The following is a 25,688-nucleotide window of genomic DNA, read 5'->3' on the forward strand; positions in this document are numbered from 1 at the left end:
CGCACACCCCTCTCCACCCCAGCCTTGGTGGAAGATGGTATCCTATTGGATCCCGGGTTTCACACTTGATGAAGGGCCAGGAGAGGAGGCAGCAAGGCTGGGCGCGTGAGTAAGCAGCAGGCAGCCAGGGGAAGGAGGCGGCTCCCGGGACGGCACGCGCCCAGCCCCAGCAAGAGGGGAGGGAGAAATGCGCGCGCCGTCCGGTGCAGTCGGGTTTCGGCGGCAGCGGGTTGGTGCGTCATGATGGCAGCACGGCACGCGGCCCGGGGCGGGGCCGCGAGCGGGCGGGCGGGGCGGGAGGGGCGGGGCTGGAGGGTCGGTGGAGGGGGAGGGGGTTAGAAGGAGGAGGAGGAGGAGAACATGGCGGCTGTGCAGAGCTGCTGAAATCCTCGTTCCTTACGGCCCAGGGAGCGAGGACTGAGCCGTGATCCGCTCTCCGCCCTCTCGTCGTGATCCCCCTCCTTGCGAGCAGTGGCCTCTCTCTCCCCCTACCAAGCCTCCCAACCCCATTTAGGGCCTCAGTCTCTCCCTGCGCTGAGGGAGAGCGAGCGAGGGCGCGCGCGCCCGTCTTCCTTCATCCCTCCCCCCCCTTGGGGGTGCGGGGGAGGGGAGCGGGGCAGATCAGGGACCCCGAGGGACCCTGCGGGACTCCGTAGGAGGAGGGGGCTGGGCTCCCGCCGCTGGGGGCCTGGCGGGCGGCAGGCGCCAGTGCTGAGGCGGCGGCTGTCAGCGGGGCCGTCAGCGGGCCCAAGAGCCGAAGGTGGCAGCGGCGGCAGCAGTGGCGGCAGGTGAGCGGTGCTGGACGAACGGAGCTCGGGGTGGGGGTGCAGCTGTCACGGGCGCCCGGCAGCGGCAGCGGCGGCTGAGTGAGGCCCGAGGGGGCGGGGAGGGAGGGAGCAGCTGGTCCTCCCCCCCTCCTCACTCCCTTTTCTTCCCTGGCTCCCTTCGTTTCCCTCCTCCACCCTTCTCCTCCTCCTCTTCCCTGAGTTCTTCCCCTTCCCCTCGGTCGGCTCCCGGGGGTGGAGGTCGCAGCTGTCAGGGACACCAGCTGGGGGCAGCTCGGGGTGTGGAGGGGGAGAGCGCTAGAGCTGCGAGTGGCGGCGGCGGCGGGAGGAGGAGGCTGAGGCTAGCAGCCGGAGGCCGATTTTCTCGTCGCCCTGATTAACTGGGACGCGTCGGTTCCAGTCCTGGGAAGATGTTCTTTGGACCCCGCTGGTCTCCGGGGGTGGGGAGCGCGAGGTGAACGCTACTTGCGGCTCCTCTATTAAAGGGGACGGCCTCGGGACCAATGGGCTCCCCAAGCCGGACAATGACTTCTTACATCTTCGAGAAGACCTAAGGGAGAAAGATCTCTTAGGTGCGCACTCGGAGGCGGGAGACCACTTCTTAGAGCTGCGTGACCTTGGGCAAGCCACTTAACCTAGCTGGGTCTCGGTTGCCTTGACAGCTAGTTGGGAATAATGATACCTATTTGACTTGATAAGGGCCTACACCCTGTTGAAGTCTTTCCTTCTCTGAGATACACAATTTTATGTCAGCTAAGGGGGCTTCCAGAGACACTTCTTCTCTTCTCTCTGGATGACGAATATTGTAAGTAGAGGTGTGTAGGAACGTTAGATTTTTTTTTGTTTGTTTGGATTGTGTTGGAAGGATTTGAGTGTAAAAACAAGGATTCTGTCTCGTCAGCTGAGAAACTAACTTGCTTGTTGGTTCAGTCCAGTCTAACAGTCACTTATGAAGTACCTACGATGGCCCAGGCATTGGTGCTAGGGATAGGTGGATACTTAGTGACAGAAACTTCTGCTCTGGTTAAAAAAAAAAAAAAGGTAATGGGAGAATGGAGATTGGGGGTGTTCTCAATTTTTTAGTAACTTGGTAGTGTCCAGGCTGATACTACTAAAGTACAGTAGTGATCTGGCTAGTTAATGACTGAAATATGGAAAACAAGAGAGCTGGGTTCAAGTCCTATTTCTGTCATCTTTGTGACCTTGAGGAAATCTTAATCCTTCAACCTCTCAAATTTCTCTGAAATGAAAGGATTGTATTAAAACTAATATCCCCTTCTAATCTATCTGTGCTAAGAAAATGCAGGTGTGAAAGTGGAGGTAAAAGTAGATGGTATTCTGAGGTGAGAGATGTTATAGTACAGTGGAGAATGTTATCAGGTCACTCAGAGATGAATTAAAGGATTACAAGCAGTTAGGGTCCAGTTCAGGTTAGAAATTTGCAGTAGAGTTAGGACTGCTCAAGGAAGTCAAAAAATTGACTTCTGTAGTAGGAATGGAGAAGAGGATAGATAGGTAAACTTAATATTTAGCAGGTGGAAGAATGGAAGACAAGGTGATGGGAAAGGGTGGAGGTCACTGCCTTGCTGAAATACTTGATTATAGGGTCAAGACACTAAAAAGAGGAAAGGTGCCATAGCATTCAATCAGTGAAGAAGCATTTAATTAGTTCTTACTATGTATCCCGCACTGGGCTGGGTGTGGGGAAGACAAAGAATGGCATAACATCCTCTCTGCCTTCAGTGAGCTATCACATTCAAATTGGGAAGACAGCATGTGAGTAACTGTACATTCTGTATATATATATATATAGTAAATGGAAGGGCTTCTTAGAGGGAAGGCATAAGCAGTGAGGACAAGGAAAGGCCTCTTAAAGAAGGTGAGATTGGGGCTGTCTTGAAGGAAGCCAGGAAAGGTAAGAGGCAGAGACAAGAGAGAGAACATTTCACATGTGGGGGACAGACATTGCAAAGGCAGAGAGTTGGGAAATGGAGTAGTGTTTTGCTCCAGGAATAACAAGAATGGCAGACTGAGAATAGGAAGGATTGCTGCTGCAGTGGTCATATGAAGGTAAAGAGTAAATTTAAGAATCCTGAGACACAAGATTAAGATTAATAATAGATAAAATTAATGGTGATGCTGATGACAGTAATAGTTAGCATTTACCTACTGTGTGCCAGGTACATAAATGTAAAATGAACTGGAGAAGGAAATGGCAAACTACTTCATTATTTCTATAACAAAAACCTTAAAAAAGAGGTCATGAAGAGTCAGACAAGACTGAAATAACTAAACAACAATAATGTGCCAGGCACTGTGCTTTACAAATATTATTTCCTTTGGTCCTCATGTTGGAATATAAAACCTGTTATTTTCCCCATTGAAGATTTCCCAGTTGAGGAAACTCAGACAAGTAGAGGTTAAATGATTTGCCAAAGGTCATATAACTAGGAAGGGTCTGAGATTGGGTTTGAGGTCTTCCTAATTCCAGGCTTGGCATTCTATCCAATGTGTCAACTAGCTGCCTAGATTGTGATCAGAGCTAAGTTTCAGAGTTCTGTATCTAGAAGATGGAGCAATGTTCTGCTGATAATGAAGTTTCACCAGTTCAGTTCTGCAGATGTTTAGCATGTGGTGGCCATGTGCTAGACAGTGGGGATACAAAGGCAAAAATATTTCCTACCTTCAAGGGGCTTACAATATACAAAATATCCTTGTGGGTGACCTTCATTTATCGTAGAATATAGTGTTTCTTAATTCTTTTGAATATTTTAAGCTATCTCATGATAATATGAATATGATTTGGGTTTTTTTGTTAAGTAATAATTAAAAGAGAGGAGTAACCTGTGAAAATGATCATCATCTTTAGGAATTTGAAAGACTTGTTTTGCTTGGCTCTTGAGGACAGAAATAGAGGGAATTGGATGGAAATGTCAGAAGCAGACATTTGCCTCTTCATTATTAAGAAATGCTTCCTAATACTTAAGGTTGGTTACCCTTTGGAGGTAGTGTGTTCCCATCACTGGAAGTCTTCAGGTAGATTCTATAAATGATATTATTCTTGTATGGTTTGGATTGGGTGACATCTGACTTTTTTTAGAGTTTTTATTTTATTTTTCAACAAACAACCATTTATTTTCTCTCCCTTTACCTTCAATTTAAAAGGAAAACACATTCAAAACCTAAGTAACAAATATGCATAGTAAAGTAAAACAAATTCTCATAATTGTCCATGACCAAGAACGTGGATCTCATTTTGAATCTTGAATCTGTTACCTCCTTTATCTCTGATACTTTTCCAACTGATATTCTTTGGCTCTGTGTATGCCATAGAGTTCTGTGTATGCTTCCTCCCTGAAGACAAGAGTTAAGCCAGAAAGCCATGGTTCAAGTCTGTTTCTGACACTTTGGGGCTATATGATTAAGGGCAAGTTATCTAATTTCTCAATGCCCCAGGCAACTCTCTAAAATTCTTAAGTTTCAAAGGTGTTTACACCAATTGGTAGAGGAAGTTCCTCATCTGTAATTCCATAAATTAGTGAAATCTCTAATTAGGTTTTTTAAAAAAAGTTTCTGTGACAATAAAAGCTTTCAGTTAGGGTAGAGAGAAAAACTTGTCAATATCTGGATTCCTTTCTTTATGACCTTTATAGTCTTTTATTGGTGTTAGTAGTTGAGGCTGTTGAAGATATAACTGTCTTAGTGAAAAATGTATGATTTAAAGTCATTATGATGTTCAATAAAAGGTTCTTAGAACTTTGGATATTTTTCTTTTCTTGATGATAAGGGTGAATTATGGGAGCACTTTATCTATTTGGGATGATTCCTTGTTGCTTTCTCTCCTATAGTTAGTGAATGAATTCAGCAAATAATTTTTGACCCCTGTGTGCAAAGCAAATCCTCAAATGTTAGAATAATATATTACTGAAATGAAGGCTAAAGAGTTCTGAGTATTTAAAAGAGGAGCATTTTATGTGACTATTAAGGGTTAAATTGCTTGGGGGCTGCCTCATGTTCTGGGAGTGGTTCAAGGTTTATTCTTTAAAAAAAAAAATCTTGGCCAAAGGGGCCCCTCAGCTTATTTCACAGACGTGTATGATGTGGGAAGGGGGTCAGATTTCTTCATATTGAGGATAATGTGAAAGGAAAGTTTTGTGTGTGTGTTTGTTCTTTGGCATTTAAAATTACAAATTGTTTTTGGTTAGTAGTAATGAGATTTTACCCACTGAAATAAATGTTTTATGTGCAAAACTCAAGTGTTTCACCTCTACCATGATCATTCTCAAAATGATATATTGACTTTTAATGAAGATAAAGTTAAAAAGTACATTAATTCAGGCCCAGGACTTGTTAAGGGCAAAAACATGAGTTATAAACTTGTGATTGCTGACAGAATAAGGCTTTTTTCCCTTTCTGTTTCTTTTCCAAAATGTTTCTTGGCTAGAGGGAAGAAGATCCATAATTCAGAGAGAGAGAGAATGAAATGCTCTGTAGTAAAGAATCTCTGCCTGTGAGGCACAAACTGGTACTTAGTTCTTGAAGATTTTTCTAGGCTTTGTGCTACTTTTCTATTAGCTGTACTAGCATAAGCACAATTTGATTTGTGAGAAACAAAACTTCAATTTTACATGGTTTATGGCTAACCCCTCTCCTGTTTCTCTCTGTGAAAATCTGTAGGATTGTGGGTTTTAAACTGTATTTTGTGTAGTTTGAGCCAAGGAAATATTTTAGTTCGTGTGTGTGTGTGTGTCCTAGTTTTGTTGAGGGAAAAATGGTGGTATTTGGTACAGCTTATGGTTACTATTCCACTTATGCCAGGGGGATATAGACAGTGTTTTTTTTTTCTTTCCCCCTTTCTGCCAGCAGTTGTATTTTTCCCAATTCTTATGTTTCAGTTCTAGAAATCTGGGCTGAAAACAGAAGCAGCAGATTGTAACGATCCCAGAATTTGCTTATGCCAGAATGCTGTAATGCTCCAGAAGTGCTTGCTGTTGGTATCCTGGTATCAAACTTTAAATTTTTTTGTTACTGTAGTTTCCTAAGTGTGTGTTAACCCTTTGGTACATTTGAAAATTAAGTTGCCACGATGTCTAATATGTGTGGCTTCATTTTTTATAATATGGAGAGATAAAATAAAGTTAAATGCTTTGAAACTATTGTAATCTGCATGTATTCTTTTTTTTTTTTTTAAGCAATTGGGGTTAAGTAACTTGCTCAAGGTTACAGGGCCAAGTATCTGAGCCCAGATGGCTTGTGCTCTTACTGGCTGAGCCACCTGGCTGCCCCTAAGCAATTGGGGTTAAGTAACTTGTTTAAGGTTACACGGCCAGGTGTTTCTGGGTGGGTGCTAAGTGTCTGAGCCTGGATTCGATCCCCAGGTCATCCCGACACTGGGGGCTCTTACTTGCTGTGCTACCTGGCTCCCCCAATCTGCATGTATTCTTTATGTATAGTCAAAAGTTGTCTGAGATGAGACCAGTATATAGAATGGTGAAATAGTAGTGCTGAATTTCAGGGGCAAGTGTGGGAGAATGGGATATTTCTCAAAATTTTGTTTGATTGTTTTTTGGGTTTTGTTTTTAAATTTTTTGGTTTAGCTTGAGGACTAAATTTATAGAGGGAACTCCCAGTGTGGAATCTTCCTCTACTAATGTAGATCTCATAGCTTATTGAGTTGTTTTGGGCACTGACTGGGTCCATCTATGTTCATACAGTTGAGAAGTGTCAGACTGAATTTGAATTCAAGTCTTCTTGACTCTAAGGTCATTGCTCCTTCCACCATGACAAGCTGCTTTTCTTCAGCATACTACATATAAACAGTTAATTTTCTTCTTTAGAGACCTTTCACTATTCTCCCTGCTTTCATTTTCCTTATAAGTCTCTTGTGACTGCACATCCCTTTCCTTTGTTTTCCTTTGACTATCTGGAATTATCTGACCATGGTTCTGATTATATTATGTTTTGTCCATGGCATCCTGAGTGGGAAGATCAGTATAGAGCACATTCTTCAATCAACAACCATATATTATATGCCTCCTGTGTTCCAGGTACTATATTAGAGGGATTCAAAGACAAAAATGAAACTGTCCCTCTCTTCAAGTAATTTGTTTTTTTTCCTTTGGGGTAAAATATACACATACAAGTAAATACTCTGTCTATCTGCCTATCTATCTAAAATATAACTTGGTAGGTGGAATCAAGAAAGGTCTTGTGTAGGAGGTTTCACTAGACCTTAGATCTGAAGACCCTTAAAAGGCAGTATGGTATAGTGGAGTCAGAGGACCTGAATTAAAGCCCTGTCCCTAATGTTTACAGCTAGTATGACCTTGGGCAAGGTCACTCAACCTCTCTTGGACCAAATTTTCTTATCTATAAAATGAGGCATTTGAACTATGTGGCTTCTAAGGTCCCTTCCAGCTCTTGACCAGTATTCCTTATAACATAGATGATGAGTTAGCAGAGGAGATTGAGAAGTAGTCAGACAGGTAGGAAGATAACCAAGAGTGGTGTGCCACCAAATATCTGGGAGGTGAGAGTATTCAGGAGAAGATTGTAAACACTCTGAAGTGCTGTAAGAAAGATTAAGAAGGATAAGGATTTTGAAAATGTAAGTATAATACATTTAAAAAGGTCATTGGATTTAGCATTTGTGATCTTTGGTGACTTTGAGAGCAATTTCAATTCAGTGAAGCCCCAAGCCAGATTGCAAATGGTTAAGAAGTCAGAGGAGAGAAAGTGAAATTAATTCTTAGAAGAGGAACATTTTTGCGGTCTTTTAACTGAGAGATATAAGTGAAATTTTAAGTATGGAGGACACCTAGGCTTGTTTGTAGGCAGCAGGGAAAGATGAATGACCAGCATTTATGGTGTTTAGGAGATTCTTGGGATTCCCATAGCAGCTGCCATGGCATTAACAATTTCTTGCTGAATATAATAGTCACAAAGCCATTAAGTAGTTTCTTGGGTTCTTTTGAGCTGTTCCATCTGGTGAGTCTCCCCACCCCAGCCCCCTTTTAAAAATTAACACCTTTCTATCCTTCTCTAGTTCTGGGCTGCATGAGCAGCTGGAGAGGCATAGGAATGTTTGTTCCATTTGCAAATTTGAAGAGTTATTTATGCCCTTGCCTACTTGTTTGGTGCACAAGGAAAATTACTCTTGCCTCTCTACCTTTCTTTTTAGATATTTGAGGGTAGTGACCAGTGGGTTACTAAGTATATATTTTGTAACTCCTGGGCTTGCTAATTCTGACTTTTTTTTCAAAGGGAAGCTGATTTTTAATCACATTTAGTAATAACTTTTTTAGATTCAAACCTTTCCCTCTCATCCTTACTTGTTGTTTGGTGTACCTTTGGATGAATGAATGAATAACATTTATTAAGAGCTTACTAAGTGAAAAACACTGTGCTAAGTGATGAGGATATACATAGAAAAATAAGGCAGTCCCTATTCTTTAGGAGCTGACATTCTAATAGGGGAGACAACACATGTGAAAAGTTTCAGCTACAAGTCAAATGGATGGTTATTGTGGTCCTTATAGAGCAGCAGCAAAGCAGTTGCCTCTCATTTGATGTAATTTTTACTGATAAAATTCATATTATTTTGAACTGATCACAAGAACTTTCTTTTCTTGGTGTTCAGTAGCTTTGGCTTTAACACCTGCAGGAGTAGTGACCAGACTGCATCTCCACAAAGACTGCTTTCCAGGATAATGACTGAGGGCACTGGGCTGAAAACATTGCCTTTTCCAAGGCTCTTGAGCTCAGGGTCCTGGCCTGTCCCCATCAGGGTTTGAGGGGAGATGATGATCAGGGTGGTGGTGGTGATTTGACTTGCCTGGAACATATTGCATCTACACTCTTCCTCAAGGTGCTTTGCTGCTTTAGTTGGACTGGCTTGTCTACTGTGTAGGTAACAGTTGGCATAGAAATGGAGGGTTGGTCACATTTTACTCACTCATCATTTACTACCATCCTAACCTTTTGTTTTGGAGAGATTTTGCTCTCATGAGTTGCTTCTACAAATTTGGGCAAAAAGATGTGTATGGAGTACCAGGTACTTGTATGTAGGCATGGAGTTAGCTAGTTGTGCCTCTAGTTCAAGTTGAAGCACTTATAGCTGTACCTGGCACACAGTAAGTGCTTATAAATTTCCTATATTAGAGATGGTATTAATGCTCACTATCCAATATCCAGTAAACATTTATTAAGCACCTATTATATGTCAGACACTGTGCTGAGTGCTAGGGATACAATCAAATAGAAGACAGTCCTCAGGGAGTTTATGATCTAATGCGGGGAGCTCACACACCAAAAGTAAGGGGAGGGAAGGGACCTGGCGCTGGGGACATCATGTTCTTTAGAGTTGAAACTAGGTAGAGCAGCAGATGCAGAATGGAGTGAGTCAAAAAGTCCTGTTTTCTGCCATGTATAAAGGAAGGCATTGTGGGAGAAGTTTGGTACTTCACTGACCAACCCTCCAGTCAGAGGGGAAAGGAGGTTGAGGGAGGTGGTATCAATCAAGACTTGAATTAGCAGCATGATGGTGAGATTGATGAACTTCATTTGGGAGAGGCAATACCTATATAGATACAACTCCAGAAAATCAAGTAGAATAGATGGGAATTTATCCCCAAATATTTAACAGTCTTATGCCACTACCAGGACTGCTGTCCTTGGAGAATCCCATCTTGTATTTTACCTTATTCAGAAGGAAATAATTTGATGCCAGAACAAAGCTATAGGTTGCTAATGAATTTTTTTCTTATTTTATTTTTTTCCCTCAGTTACATATAAAAATTTTAACTTTGGAATTCTCTCCCTCCCCTCCCTGCTCCTTGAGAAGGCAAGCAGATACATATACAGATTATACATATAGAATACGAATCATATATGTGTAGTCATGCAGCTTTGGAATCTTTTGAACCCTGTGACTGTCTATTCCATAAGAGAAATTGGAAGGACCTCTAATTTTTTATAGTGGTAAGATAAAAATTGATCACTTAGTTATCTCTGATTATAGGAGGGAGGGTTTGTCATTTTTACTCCTCTTAATTCTCCTTTCCCACCACACTTTAGACTTCCTTGTTGTCATATTTTGTCTTCATAGTTATAAGCCCGGCTTAGTACACTGCCTTTATGGAATAGAGAAATTAAATTGATAGACACATCTTCTGAGGTAAAATCTATCTCAGTGGTCAGACTTTTAGTCAGAACTTTTAGTAATTTTTTAAAGCTCTGTATTAAATTCTTGAAGAATATGCAAAAGAAATATAATGTCTTCACTACCCTTTAAATATCTCTTATTTAAAGGTATGTAATTATGTTAGGGATGGGAAATAAAGAATGAATTAAGATGGTTCTAGGCTTCTTATATTATGACTGGCAAAGTAATGCATCTTTTCGTCTCTTAGATCCACAAAGAGTCATTTTCAGCCTTTGTCCTTTTTTCTAATTTTTTTTTTATTTTTTTTAAAGCAATCGGGGTTAAGTAACTTGCTCAAGGTTACACGGCCAGTTATTTCTGGGTGTGGTGCTGAGTGTCTGAGCCTGGGATTCGATCTCTAGGTCGTCCCAACACTGGAGCGGGTGCTCTTACTCGCTGAGCCACCTGGCCGCCCCTAAGCAATTGGGGTTAAGTAACTTGCTCAAGGTTACATGGCCAGGTGTTTCTGGGTGGGTGCTAAGTGTCTGAGCCCGGGATTTGATCTCCAGGTCTTCTCAACACTGGAGCCGGTGCTCTTACTTGCTGTGCTACCTGGCCGTACCTTTTTCTAATATTTTAAACTAATTGTCACTAGATGGATAGATTAGGGAAACTGATACCTGCATTTTAACATGGTGTTTGACAGCTTCTCTCAGTGTCCTTGGAAAAAGATGGAGAAATATCGACAGGATGATAGTATAAGTAGACTGGACTTATAATAACTCATTAAATGACTGGATGTAAAGTGTGTTGATTAATGGATTGATGTCAGCCTGATGGGCTTTTCTGGTGGCACTTTGCTCTAGTACTTTGGCCCCATTTTTGATCAAAAGTTTTTACTTAACTAAATTTCTGTTCCATACATAAGCATGACAGATTTCTCCGTTTATTAGACTTGGGCAGATTTAAAAAAATAAAACATATGAAAAAGCAAGCAGTCTTGTATGCAACAGTGAAATGACAAAGGGTGAGGGTAGTCTGCTCTTTTACTGTAAGATAAATAGAAATATTTTTTTTTGGAGGGCAATTGGGGTTAAGTAACTTGCCCAAGGTCATATTGCTAGTTTTTGTATTAAGTGTCTGAGGTCGGATTTGAACTCAGGTCCTCCTGACTCCAGGGCTGGCACTCTGTTCAATGTGCTACCTAGCCGTCCCATAAATAGAAATATTTTTAAAGATCTTGCTTTTTTTGGCTACAGGCTATTTAGATCATTAAATACAGAAAAAAAAATTTTTTTAAGTCACTTCTTTTCTTTTCCAAGTACCTTGGAACTGTTTCCATCCACCTCTGGCCACTTCTGAATTACATCCAAAATGTTATCTGTAAAGTCTCTCTGAAAGATGATTTCATCCTTTGCTGTAACTAAGCTACCACATGAGAATTTCTGAACAAAAAACCTTGCTGCTTCTTTAAGGTCAATTTTGAAAGTTGCAAAGCCACACAACACACTCTTATATATTTCTTCTTTGCTAGGAATTTTGGCTGTTGTAGCCTTCTTTTGGGGGAGAGAGAGAGAGAGAGAGAGAGAGAGAGAGAGAGAGAGAGAGATTTGACTTTTGCTTTTCTTCTCTTTCTCTTCTGCCATTTTTTTTTTTTTTTGCCTTTTTGGAGGGCAATTGGGGTTAAGTAACTTGCCCAAGGTTACATGGCTAGTTTTTTTGTGTGGGTGTTAAGTGTCTGAGGCCGGAACCAAACTTGGGTTCTCCTGACTCTGGGGCCGGAGCTTTACTCACTGTGCCACCTAGCCACCCCCATCTTCTGCCATTTCTTGACATTCCTGATTTCCATATTCTTACTTAGGTGAATTTTGTACAGTGAGCTTTGCAAATTCATTTGGAAAATTCTTTTCTAACTACTGTCTCTAATTAGCAAAATCACAGTAAACCTCTAGCAGTAAAGGACCTGAAGTGGATAAGTAAAATGTGTCTAAGCTGGTATTGCTTTTCAGGTTTCCTTTGCAGTCGGGAGTAATAGACTCAGGAAAATCTGCAGCCATCTCACAAATGTTTCCATGCACAGCACCTGCCACCTCCAGCTACTGCAGTCACACATGCAGCTCCAGCCCCAGCCCCAGCCCCAGAAACCTTGCTTATTGGAAATACTGGGATGTCCTATGAGTCTGTTGGTTGGGGGTCTCTTTGGTTATTTTTTGATAAAAATGCTTAACAGTGATTTAGATGAAAGGTAAAAGGGGCATGTTTAATTGGTAGAGGAATAACTAGTACTTCAGATGACAGAATAGGGATCCAGAAAGATGACCTAAGGGGTTGGGTAAATCATATCATCTCATATCAGTCAACTTGGTGATGTTGGAGTAAAAAAAAAAAGTCAGTCTCAGGCTACTTTAATAGAAGAATAACATCCCCTCTAAAATAGATAAGTGGATAGGTATTAGAACTTTGATTTCCTTGGCAGCATAGAGAACTCCTAGATGAGGAAATTTTCTCTACTAATGCAGGTCAGCATCTTCTCTGCAATTTATAGTTTTTGGGTGTTACCTAGTGTACCGGGCCTTGACTAAGGTCATATAGCTACTGTGCATCAAAGGTGACGCTTGAACCCAGATCTTTCTGGCTCTGACATTGGCTTTCTATCCACTCTTCCCTCTTCCCCCTCCCTCTATCAGCTCCCAAAAGTAGATTATAATTCTTATGTACTCTTTCCTAATTAAATGACATTTGGAGTATTGTGTTCTGAGTGTCACATTTTAGGAAAGACATCAAACTGTAGGGCATCTAAGATGATGGAAGGACTTCACAGTCTTGAGAATGGCTGAAGAAACTGGGAATATTTATTTGATTTGTAGAAAGGGTTTGATATGATTAGTCTTTGAGTATTTGAAGGACTGTCACATGAAGATTAGTTTTATTTTGCTTGGCCCCAGAGGTCGGAACTAGGACAGATTGAGAGGAGGTTACAGAGAATTGAGGTAGATTTCAGCTCCATATTAGGAGGAACTTCCTAATGAAGTTGTCCCAAGGTGGTATTGGTTGCCTTGTAAGTTAATGAGTTTCTTGTTACTGGGGGGCTTCAAGCAGAGGCTGAAAAAACCACTTGTTGAGGATATTATAGAAGGAATTCAAGTTAACATCTGAGGTTCTTTCCAACTTTCAAGATTCTATGATGTAATCTAAATTCTATTGATTCTGTCCTTGTGATTTGGGTTGGTTTTTTTTTTTCCAGTTACACAACTCATAGTCATTTCTCTCTTGTCCTCATAATTCCTTGCCTCTGGTTTCTTTGAGGGAAGCTAGGTGGCAAAGTAGATAAAGTGCCAGACCTGGAGTCAGGAAGACCTGAGTTCAAATGTGGCCCTCAGACACTTAAGCTATGTGACCCTGAGCAAATCCCTTAACCCTGTTTGCCTCAGTTTTCTCATCACTAAAATGAGTTGGGGAAGGAAATGGCAAACCACTACAGTATCATTGCCAAGAAAACCCCAAGTGGGGTCATGAAGAGTCAGACACGACTAAAACAAGTCTTTTCTTTATTCCATGCTACAGTGTAGCTGCTAAAATGGTCTTTTTCAAACACCTTTTATTATGGCAATTCTCATTCAACAGTGGCTTCCTTTTGCCTAGGATATCAAGTCTGAACTCCTCCTCACCCTAGCATTTTAATCCTTTTTTCCTTTTCTAGGAACCTGTTTTCTCATTATTGTATTTATACAGTTTTTGTTACACATTTTGCTTGCTACCTACCTCCCTACCTGACACAACAACAAAACTAAATTTGCTTCAGAACCTTTTCATGTGTTGTTTCCTTTAAAATGTAAAACAAATTCTAACTCCTCCTGGTACTTGTCATTTTTATTCTAGATATTATATTGATCCAAATACTGGTTTCTTGTTTGTCAAATCTGGATGCATCCTATATTTGCTGGGTTTTTTTTTTCTCTATACTTACATATTTTTCTTTCAATACAAGCACCCTATTTATGGGTGCACCCCATTACCAATCCCCAGTCTACTAAATTAAATTATTAAGTGCCCATGGTGCTAGACTGTAGTAATACAAGGACAGGTTGGTGAGAACTTGAATAAGAGTGGTGGCTTTATGAGTGGAAAGAAGAGGATAGGTGTGAGATGTTGTAGAGAAGGAATGGGCAAGACTTGGCATGATTGGAAGGCAGGAGAAATTTGCAGATGATGACCAAGCATATTCAGAAGTTTCCTGTGTTTAGAGTAATATAGCATTAATTTTCTCTAGTTAATTCAGCAGCAGTTTATAAAGGTTTATGGTTGCAAGGACAGCAATGAAAAACAGTCCTTGCCCTCAAGGAACTCATATTTTTAAAAAATTAATTTATTTTTAGTTTTCACATTCATTTTTTTATGAGTTTGAATTCTAAATTCTTTCTCCCTCCCCTTGCCCCCCCCAAGATCACATGCAGTCTGATATAGGATATATATGTATGTATGTATAGTCATATTAAACATATTTCCAAATTAGTCATGTTGTGAAAGAAGAATCAGAACAAAAAGGAAAAACTATGAGAAAGAAAAAAATAATAACAGAAAAGAGAAAATAATATGCTTCAGTGTGCATTCAGATTCCATAGTTATTTCTCTGGATGTGAATAGCATTTTCCATCATGAGTCTTTGGGAATTGTCTTAGATCATTGTATTGCTAAGAGGAGCTAAGTCTGTCAAAATTGGTCATCATGCAATGTTGCTGTTATTGTATACAATGTTCTCCTGGTTGTGCTCATTCACTCAGCATCAATTCATGTAAGTTTTTTCCAGGTGTTTCTGAATTCTGCCTGCTCATCATTTCTTATGGAACAATAGTATTCCATTATATTCATATACCACAACCTATTCAGCCAGTCCCTGATTGATGGGCATCCCCTCTATTGCCAATTCTTTGCCACCACAAAAAGAGCTGCTATAAATATTTTTGTACATATGGTTCCTTTTCCCTTTTTCATGATATCTTTGGGATACAGATCTAGTAATGGCATTGCTAGATCAAAGGGTATGCACAGTTTTATAGTCCTTTTGGCATAGTTCCAAATTAAGGAGCTTATATTTTACAGGGATTGGGGGGAGACAACATGCAAACCAGTATGTACATTTAATATATACAGAATAAATTGAAGGCAATCTCATTGGGTAGGAATTAGCATTAAAGGGCTTTGGGGAATGCTTCTTCCAGAAGGTGGGATTTTAGCTTGAAATTGAAGGAAGCCAGGAAAGCTAAGAGGTGGAGATGAGGTGGGTTGAGAATATTTCATGGTACAGCATGGGAGATAGTCTGTGAAAATGCCTGGAGTTGGAAGTTAAAGAATATAGTTCAAGGAATAGCGAGGGCCAGTGTCATTGAGTGTAAAGTATAAAGGTAGGAAGGGGGACGAGTTTGTTAAGGTCTTTAAAAACCAAATAGGATTTTATGATTGATTCTGAAGGAAATAGGGAGCCCTTAAGAGTTTATTGAGTAGGGAGGTGACATGGTCACACCTGGACTTTTTGGAAGATCATTTTGGTAGCTGAGTGGAGAATAGAATGGAATGGAGGGAAACATGCGGCAAGAAAGCAGCCAGTATTCCAGGCTTAAGATTATGGGGGCTTGTAGCACGGTGAGAGAATTGTCAGGAAATGATGGGATTGATATAAGAGTAGTTGTAAAGTTGGAATGATAGGATTTGGCAAAAGATTGTATATGGGAAAGTGAGGGAGAGTGAGGAATTGAGTATGACACCTAGATTGGGAGCCTGGATAACTGGGAGGATGATGATGCCCTCAGATAAATAAATAAAAGGAACTTGAGAGGATGCATTTAACAACTAAAGACAATGGGAGATGAGCTGAGCCTTGAAAGAAGCTCAGGATTTTTAGAGAAAGAAGTGAGGAAGAGAGGGCATTGAAAGCATGGAGCATAGAAGTCAGTCAATAAACATTTTTAAACATCTGCTATTTTCCAGGCATTGGAAAAACACTGTGCTAAGTAGATAGAAATAAAGGAGATTACAGTGTAATGAGGGAAAACCATACACAAAGGCAAGCTGAAAGGGGAGTGAGAGTACCTTGCTCACTCTGGACTCTGGACATGATAGAGTCCAATCCAGGGAGTGTAACTGATGGGAAATAAAGAGTTAGTTGGCCTGTGAGCCTTTTTAAGTGGAGTTTTGGGGAGGAGTTCTTTGCTCTGTCCTGTAGCCCTCAAATCAGAGGGGCAGATGGCACTGAGGGTATTGAAGAAGTGTGAGTACTAAAACTAATGTAATCCCAAAGGATGCTGAGTTTCCTGGTAAAGAGGTTTCCTAGGAGCATAATGATGGTGGAGTCCAGTCCAAGCAATGCAGCTGACTACCAGTAGTCCAGAGCTAGAATGCTGAGTTCAAAAAACAGAAAGTTTGGAATGTAGAGTGCATAAAGGGAAATAGCATAAAATAAGTTTGGAAAGATGGGTTGGGGCCAGATTGTGGGGAATTTGAAATGCCACACTGAGAAATTTAATATTTTATTCTAGAGGCAGCAGGAAGTCACTTTATATTTTTGAGCAGGAGAGTGATATAGTGAGATTTTCACTTTAGGAAGATTATTTTGGCAGTTGTTTGGTCAGTGGGTTGGAATGGGAGAAGCTAGAAGCAAAGCGATCAATTAAGAGTTAATTGCAAAAGTCCATTTGAGAGGGCCTGAAGTATGGTGGTGTTTGTGTGAATGGAAAGAGGGGGAGTGATGCTAGAGATGTGGAAGTATGCATAGCAGGAAATGTTAACTGAGTAGATAGGGACAGGGAGGAGACAAGTATAAGTGTGGGGGTCACTGAATCATTTAGTCACCCATTCACTTAAAGATACTCTAGCTGTGGTATCATTTTATCAGATGAGAACACCTCTGCTGAATCAGTCAAAGGCATAATTTAGGTCTTTAGTTTGGAAGGTATGAAAACTATTGGATGAAGAAATAGTTCACAGGATTGGCTGGATACTGTCATAGTAGACAGAATAAATAGCAAGTCATTTCAGAACTTGAGGATTCTAGTGGCTAGCCAGCCTAAACTATTTAGTAAAGGAGATTGAGAAAGAATGGTCAGAAAGATAGTAGAACCATGAAGGAACAGTGTCACAGAACCAAGGAAAAGAGAGTATGTAGGAAGGTGTGGTTAGCAGTGTCATAATCTTCAGAGAGGTCCAGGAGTGTCAATTAGGAAAGTATTATGACATCACTATTCAGCAGTGAGCATGGTGATTGGATAGACATAGATTTGTAGTGGTCTCTAGTAGCATGGATTGCATGAATTTTTCCAGTAGTGTTCAGAGTAGAGAAATGTGTAGGTAACAGAAGTTTGGGATTTTGCAAAGTGTTAGTGGTGACAGGATAAAGGAACAATTGATACTATAATTGAATTGGTCTTCTTTAGACTGAAGATTGTGAAGGGAGAAAAGTAAAGACAGAACATAGGGGTAATGGAACGGGAGAGGAGGAGGGATGGAGGAATGGGAGACCTTAAGGGTGAAGAACAGGTTTAGGAGAAAGGTGGAGGGGCAGATGACGAGATGGAAGGATAGGAAGTTAAGTGATCAAAGGGGAGTATTAAAGTTTAGGCTCATGAAGGTAGATAGTGAATCCCTCATTATTACCTTGACAAATTCTAACCCTAGAATACTTCTCTGCTTCTGAAGATGTTGACAGGGTACACCACACATTTGTTACTTAACCTAAACCGAACCCTTACCACATCCAGACAATTATTTTTGAAAAGGATAATTTTTATTATTAAAAGCATAATTTTATTTTGAACTTGACAGACTGACAAAGATATAGTTCCATACACAAAGAAGAATAGAAAAAGGAATATATGGGAAAATTTTGCACAGTCTATACAGCTTGAATTTTTTTCAAAATTATATGATGAATTTATTAGCACATTGGTTTCCAAGATGTCCTGCTTGTCTGTTTCCTGAACAACTTTTTTTTTGTTCTTCTATTTAAAAAAAAAGTTATACTGTGACCCTCTTTTATGTATTACTATTATTGGTATATATACCAATAATACACCTTTTCCCTCACATATCCTCCTCATTTAAAAAATGAAACAAAACACAACCATCTCATAACAGATAATCATAGTAAAGCGAAACAAATCCACACATTGTCTGTGTCTAAAAATATTTGTCTCATTCTGCACCTCCAGATCCCCACCTCTTTGTTAGTTGGTGGGTTGACCATCATCCTTCATGATCAATTTGTCTGGTGTTGTGATTGTTCAGAACTTCTAAATTTTTCAAATTTATTTTTCATTAAAAATATTATAGTTATTTAAATTGTTCTAGTTCACTTCACTCAACATCAGTTCGTATAAGTTTCCCCAGGTTTTTATGACTGCATTCCTTTTGTTTTACTATCCCATTACTTTCATAATTATTCATCTGTTCCCCAGTTGATAGGCAGTCATTTTGTTTCTGGTTTTGGCTGCAGTAAAAAACATTGCTATAATTATTTTTGTACATGAGTTCTTTCCCTCAGTCTTTTTTTTCTCCTTCCTGTTACTGATTGTAATGTTTTTGTGTTATAGTCTATATAACAACACTGAGAGAATGTTGTTATTACAAAGTTGGAACTCTATTATAAAGAAGACTTCCATAGCAGGTATTTAACAAATGGTTGAACTTGGAAAAGTAACAAACTCTTGGAGCCTGTTTCCTTATGTGAAATGGCAATAATAATATTTTGACAGTTTACCTTAGCATGTTGTGTGTCTATCTTTTTTTCCCCTCAATCTTAACACCCAAAGAGTGTTTCCCTATGCAAATTAGAACAAAGAGGATTATATATAAAGCTATGAATCTGTATTGTATATAGCTTGTTTTTCTTTTATTCATTCTCTTATTTTCAAAGCTGTCCTGCTTATCTGTGTATACTACTGACCATGTTTTCTGTACATTTTTGAAAAATGAATCAGTGACCAAATTTTTTTTTCCATTTTGATGACACTTATGCTAGACCCACTTTGGTCTCCCCTTGAATTTTCACACTGAAAATGAAAAAAAGCAAAACAACAACTCCATCACCCCAAACAGGCCTTGTATCAAATAATCATAGTGAAGCAACACAAATCCTCATGTTGGCCATGTCCATTTTGTACCTCCTTGAGACTGTTTATTTCATCAGTCAGAATTCTTAAGTCTTTCTTAATTGCTTTTTGTCTGGTTCTGTTCATTTCATTCTATATCAGTTCCTACAAGTCTTCACGGGTTTCTCTGAAACCATCCCTTTTAAAATTGTTACTGAACTCTAATGTGCTATTATTTTCACATGCCATAGTTTGTTTAGCCATTCATTAATTAATAGATCCTTGCTTAGTTTCTAGGTTTTTTTTTTTACCATTACAAAAAGAGTTGCTATAAATATTATTGTACATGTGGATCCTTTTCCTGTTTCTTTGAGCTTTTTTTGTGGAGGTGAGGGTGGGATATAGATCTAGTAGTGTTATGGAATCATCACAGTTTAGTGTCTCTTTGGGTATAGTTCCAAATTGCTTTTCAGAATGGCTAGATTAATTTATAGTTCCACCAGGAGTACATTTTACTGTGCCTGTCTTACAGCCTTTTCCAATATTTGTCATTTTTGCTTTTTTGTTGTCTGCCAATCTTATGGATGTGCAGTGGATTCTCTTTTTTTTTTTTTTTGCCTTTTTTTGGAGGGCAATTGGGGTTAAGTGACTTGCAGAAGGTCACACGGCTAGTTTTGTGTTAAGTGTCTGAGGCTGGATTTGAACTCAGGGCCTCCTGACTCCAGGGCTGGTGCTCTATTCACTGCGCCACCTAACTGCCCCATGCAGTGGAATCTCAAAGTTGCTTTTATTTGTATTTCACTAATTATTGGTCGTTTGGAGCATTTTTTCATATGGTCACAATACTTTGAATTTTTGTCTTTGAAAATTGCCTTTTTTTTTTTTTACTAGTGGGGAATGACTCTTCTAGTTATTTTAATTAGTCCCTTATATATCTTGGATATGAGATCTTTATCAGAGAAAACTACTACAAAGATTTTTTCCCCCTCAGTTAATTGTTTCCCTTTCATTTTTTAAACTATTGGTTATGTTAAAAAAAAAAAACCTTTCCAATTTTATGTAGTCCAAATTACCCATTTTATATTTTTTGATCTTCTCTATAGCTGACACAAACATAGCAATGGGACACATTCAATTTATAGATATGTTTTTCTGATAAAAAATTTAGATGTAAGAATATTCTTAGTTTTACAATATTCCTTGCTTGACTGTCTTCTTAGTCTCATTTGATCAGATGCATTTTTTTTAGGGATGGGAGAAGTTATTTGTTTTGCAAAGCACTTTCAGTTCCAAATCATATTGGAAATTCTCCATCGAATTTCTAACCAAGTTTGTCTATTCTACCTTTACAACATGTCTTGGAGCAGTTCTTTATTTTCACTGTTATTGCTACTATGCCTGTTTAAACTCCCATTGCCATTTGCCTACCTTATTGTAGCCTATTGATTGGTCCACTTGCTTCTGGTCTCCCTGTTCCCTAGGACACAAGCTACCAGAATTAATTTTCCTGAGGTGTAGATTTAACCACATTATTCCTCTGCTCAAAAGTTTTAGTAGTTCTCTGTAGTCTCTAGAAAAAAATAAAAATTTCTTAGTTTTTATTGTCAAGACCCTCTACAGTTGGGCTCAAACCAGTTTTTAAAATCTTATTTCTCATGAATTCCCTTCACACACTTTTATGTAGTAGCTTAATTGGCCTACTAGCTTTTAATCTGCATTTGACACAGAATTTAGAGCTGGAAGGGGATTCAGAGTTCATGTGACCCAGCCCCCTGAATTTATGAGTAAATCATGGCCCAGAGAGGTAAAATAACTTGCCAGTATTACAGAAGGAATCTATTGCAGAACTGGAATTTATATCCTGGCACTCCACTTCAAATCAAGTACTTTTGTCATTTTACTTTATTGTGTTTACTCCCCTCTCTAAAGATTCTTGAGATATTTATTGAGTACTTATTATGTTCAAGTAACTGTGCTATGTACAAGGAACCATGCATGCTACATATAATAGAAGATACAAAGATTAATCAGACAGTTCTTGGCCTTAAGGAGGAGCCTGCAGTTTAGCAATGTCACTAAAATAAGTACACACATAGCTGTAACATAAGGCAAAATATGAATCATAAAAAAAGAAAATACAGGGATTTATAGTAGACATCATGAGGAAGGTAGCATTTGAGATGGACTTTTTTGCCAATTCCAGAGAGTGAAACAGCATGAACTATTTCATGGACACCAGAAATCCTTTAGTTTAGCTGAAGCAGGTGAGGGAGTAGTGGGACATAATTTTGGAAGAGGAGGATGAGACCAGATTGTAGAGGACTTTTAATACCATGCTAAAGTTTAGATCTTATTTGACAAACAGTGGGGAACCACTGGCAATTTTTTTTAAAGGAGGAAGGGGATATGGTTAGAGCTGTGTTTCTAGAAAGAGTAACATCTACTACTTATGGACAGGAAAAATTGGAAGTTAGAATGAAGGTGAGTTATAAGTCAAGTGAGTAGGAAGATCTGGTAGTAGGAATGAAAGGATAGAACTGTACTTACCCTGCAGATATACTTGGCACAGAAGCTCACATGATAGTGGGAGTGGGAATTTGGTAAGTTGGGTTGAAGCCAAAAGCTCTCAAATGACAAATGTTTGACAAGTTTGTAGTATCAGCTCATTGTCTTTAAATTTGACCCTACACAAGATTTCCTTTATTACTTCCTTGTTTATTATTTCTTTGTTTTGTTCTTCCTTGGAAATCCTTCCTTCTTTCCTTCCTCCCTTTCTCTCCTTCTTCCCTTCCTTTCTTCCCTCCCTCCCTTATTCACCAGAACCTGCTAATGAGCTACAATTCCTATTAGATGATTCTGCTTTTCCCCTTTGGACTTTATTAACTCCTTGGCTTATCTCTTTCTTGTTTGTTAACCACCTAAGACCTTGATTCTTTGTATTTTCTGTGGAGGAAAAGTACTAACTTTTGAGCTGGATGACTTTATAGTTTAGGTATACCTATACTTGAAATTATGGCTTCAGGAATTCCACACAGACCAAGATAGGGTTTTGTTTATGATCTTTTAGCCAGCTGGCCATTTCTATCTACTAGGCCATGTCATACTTGACAACAAACAGCCCACTCCTGAACTTCATATAGTTAATGGAAGAACTGTGACAAATATTCAGACAAGGAAACTGGAAGCTGTCATGGTGAATCTAATTGTTAAATGATAAAATATGACTGATCCTTTTGAACCCTTGATAGGGCTCTTGAATGGAATTGGAATGTGATTGCCCCTGTTGATTTTTTTCCAGCATGTCTTAGCCAAGCGAATGAGTTTGATAAATGCAGCCACAGCTCTCTCAAGATATTAGTCCCAACTGTATGTGAATGAAGTGATAACTTAGTTCTTTCCATTAGGGATTTAATTTTCTACCCCTAACCCTTAAAATTCTGCTACCATTGAAATAAGGAAGGAAGGGCATAACCTTGAATGACCTTTACCTGATCAAACTGAAAGGCTAACATGGTTTAAAGAGTGATTGTGTTTGTACTGAGCAAATGGGGTAGGGGGCTCAGGCTGTTCAAGGTTCAGTCATTATCCAGACTTGAGGATTCCAGAAATGCAGGATTTCTGGAAAGAGATCAAGAAGAGGTAGTATATAGTACAGTGGTGTATGTCTGCACAGAGATGCATAACCTATGTGAACATGTACAGGTTGGATTAGATTGCTACTAAGTTCCCTTCCTTAGTTTTTAAATCTATCATTCTAGTTTATAGCTTAAGAGGATACCTAGGAAATTTTAGTGCCTCCTGTGTGTTCAGTGGGGGCAGGAGTTCTAGGGAAAGCCACACAAGCTACTTCTTAATTCCTTAATTAAAATGTTTATAATAATTATATTTATCTTATAATAAATGGGGGTTCTAGTAGATTTAGTATAAGTCGTATAAACTGGGGACTACCAGTCCCCTTTCTACTACACCTTTCCCTATACAAGATTTTGCTGATTCATTTTGCCAAGGAAGCTGAGATTCTTTGTTCTGATCTTGTATAACAAAATAATTTGTCTAGAGCAGTGGTTCCCAATCTTTTGTAATTGTTGTTCCATGAATCCCTTTCAATGAAAAAAAAAAAGATTGTGATCTCCCAGGGTAATTTAGTATGCAATTTATAATATTCTTTTAGATTTATTAAATGCTTATAATAACCTTTGACCTTCTCCAAAACCTTGAAATTAAAATTTTCATTATATAATTATAAAACATAAGATTTTATTCTCCCTATAATTATAAGTACTAAATATAAAATTGTAAAACTAATTATAAGATAATTATTAATATTTTATGTAGGATATTTTTTTCTGGAGGGCAATTGGGGTTAAGTGACTTGGCCAAAGTCACACAGCTAGTAAGTGTGTCAAGTGTCTGAGGCCAGATTTGAACTCAGGTCCTCCTAACTCCAGGGCTGGTGTTCTATTCACTGTGCCACCTAGCCACCCCTAGAGAAGGGAGTAGGTTGAGCATTTTTTTTTTTTTTTGCTTTTTTGTAGGGCAGTTGGGATTAAGTGACTTGCTATGTGGGATATTCTTTAAGAATGAAAAGAAGTAGTCCAATAAGACCTCATGCTTTTTATTTGTAAGACTTAATATTAAATTTATTTTGCAAGCTTTGTTGAATATACATAATATTTTAGTGAAATAAGTTACAACTTGGCCAATATTTAACGTAGTCATTTAAACTTAATTTTAATGTACCTTTTTTATTTGAACAACAGAACAGGTTTAAAACAGACCTGCACACCTTGGCAGTAGGTAGGGCTAAAATAAAATAGGCTAAACTTCTTCAGGCCACATACAGGTTTTTAGCGGTTCACTTTCCAAGTAAATGTGTAATTAATGATTAAACTATTTCTCAAAAACACCTTTTTAAAATTGGGACATAATCCAGGAATTACAATCAGCAAATACTTTTTTTTATATGAAGTCACCTTCAGTAAAAGACTTCCCAGCAGCAGCAACTTCTTTAGAAAATTGAAAACAGCAGCAGCAGTTTCTTTAGAAATCTGAAAACTAACCTTAGTAGCCACCTAATTTTCCGAGTTTACTTTCTTGAAAAACCATTGTTCTCTACTGAGACTTTTCAACAATTTGGATGCTTTAATTTGTTTTTCATTGGTGTCCAATTTGCTTAAGTTAGGGTATTTTGATTCAAAATGGCAATGGAGATTGTTTTTACTGCCGAATTTCTTGACAAACAAGGCACAATATTTTCTCTCTTGAGTAAGTAAACAAGTATATCCTTGTCCACTCTGGATTAAATACTCTATGTTCTGATTCACTTTTCCATTTATTTCTTTTTATCACTTATTTTACAAAGCCACCCCAAAAACTTTAATGTTACAACCAAAAAATCTAGACTGCAACTGCTCACATATAAAGAAATGCTGAACTGAGTGTCTGACCTTAGAGAGAGCACCAGACACTATTGTAACTTGGAGCAGATTATGCCTCTATTATATAAAAGCACATCAGTGGTACATTGCACTATTTGTCAAATTATCAGGTTTGCAAATCTCTCTCAAGTAAGAATACCTAGGAAGAATTTAGCTTTAAAAGTTTTCTGCCTTACAAATATTTTTGCCTTTAAAAAAAAACATGTGAGTGGTTGTTGATCAAGAAGAGATGGACAAAAAAAGAATTCTAGTATGTGCTTTAGAATGGACAGATGATAAATCCTTTTGAATAGGAAATATTTTATGTGCATTTTTTTCTGGCTCTGAGGACACTATTATTTAATTTTTAAAATGTTTTGATACATTGTTTTTATACCACAGCACCCTCCCTTAAAAAAAAAGTAAATCAGATTACTTAATAAAGCCTCCAAGATTGATAGAGCATGTAACAGTATGCTTTCATGGTACAATGTTTCTTTATTGTGAGGAAATGTTTAGCAACATTTGTTATTACATTTTATCTGAATTTTGCTAACCGTATTTGCATTAGTTATAGTTATTGTATCTATTATTCTCTAGGTTCTATTTACTTTGTATCTGTTTGTATAAAATTTCTTTTTATTCCTCATATTCATTATTCCTTTTGTCACTGTTTAATATTCCAAAATATCCATATAATATAGATTGTTGTCATTCTTCATTTGATGCAATTGTACTTTGTTTCCAGGTGTTTTTTTTTTAATTTGCTATTATGGAAAGTGCTTCAACAAACTTTATTATATATGGGATCTTTTTGTCACTTATCTTCTTGATTAGTGTCTAGTAGTGGTAGCCTTGGGTCAAAGAAGGTGAACAGTTTAGTCACTTTTCTCATGTAATTCCAAATTATTTTTGAGAATTGTTAAAGAATTCATAACTTTCCTGATGGTATATTAAAGCGCCCATCTTCTCACAACCTGTGTAGGGTAAGGCACTGACAACTGGGATATTGTGGTAGTAGAGGTAGAAAGAGATCTGGGGAAAACCTCATCTAGAAGATAGTGCTTGAATTGAGACTTGAAGGAAGCCAGATATTCTGAAAGATGGAGGTGAAGCTGAAGAGCATTCCAGGTTTGGGGTTGACCAGAAAAAGCAAAAGGGAATGGAATTAGGAGATGAAATAAAGGGTGTGAAACAAGAAAACCAGTATAACTAGAACTTAAAGTTCATGGAATGGAGTAATGTATGATAAGACTGGAAAGTT

The 25,688-nt window shown here is 38.7% G+C and overlaps 1 protein-coding gene across 24 annotated transcripts in view; it reads left to right on the plus strand.

Annotated features, from left to right (window-relative positions):
* Positions 1 to 319: 319 nt before the first annotated feature.
* The window catches only part of NCOA1 (nuclear receptor coactivator 1), a 241,285-nt gene continuing 215,916 nt past the window's right edge, over positions 320 to 25,688 (plus strand). For 21 of the 24 annotated variants that reach the window (XM_069071959.1, XM_069071964.1, XM_069071975.1 and 18 more), the window contains exon 1: positions 320 to 788. The gene's annotated coding sequence lies outside the window, so the exon portion shown is untranslated. Of the gene's footprint in view, positions 789 to 897; positions 1,591 to 25,688 lie in introns of those variants that run through there. The other 3 variants (XM_069071968.1, XM_069071961.1, XM_069071967.1) reach the window with 2 other exon arrangements.

The sequence above is a fragment of the Petaurus breviceps genome, unplaced genomic scaffold (assembly GCF_028583685.1).
Source record: "Petaurus breviceps papuanus isolate PSGF00001 unplaced genomic scaffold, PetGlider_PUasm1.0 90845, whole genome shotgun sequence".
NCBI lineage: Eukaryota > Metazoa > Chordata > Mammalia > Diprotodontia > Petauridae > Petaurus > Petaurus breviceps.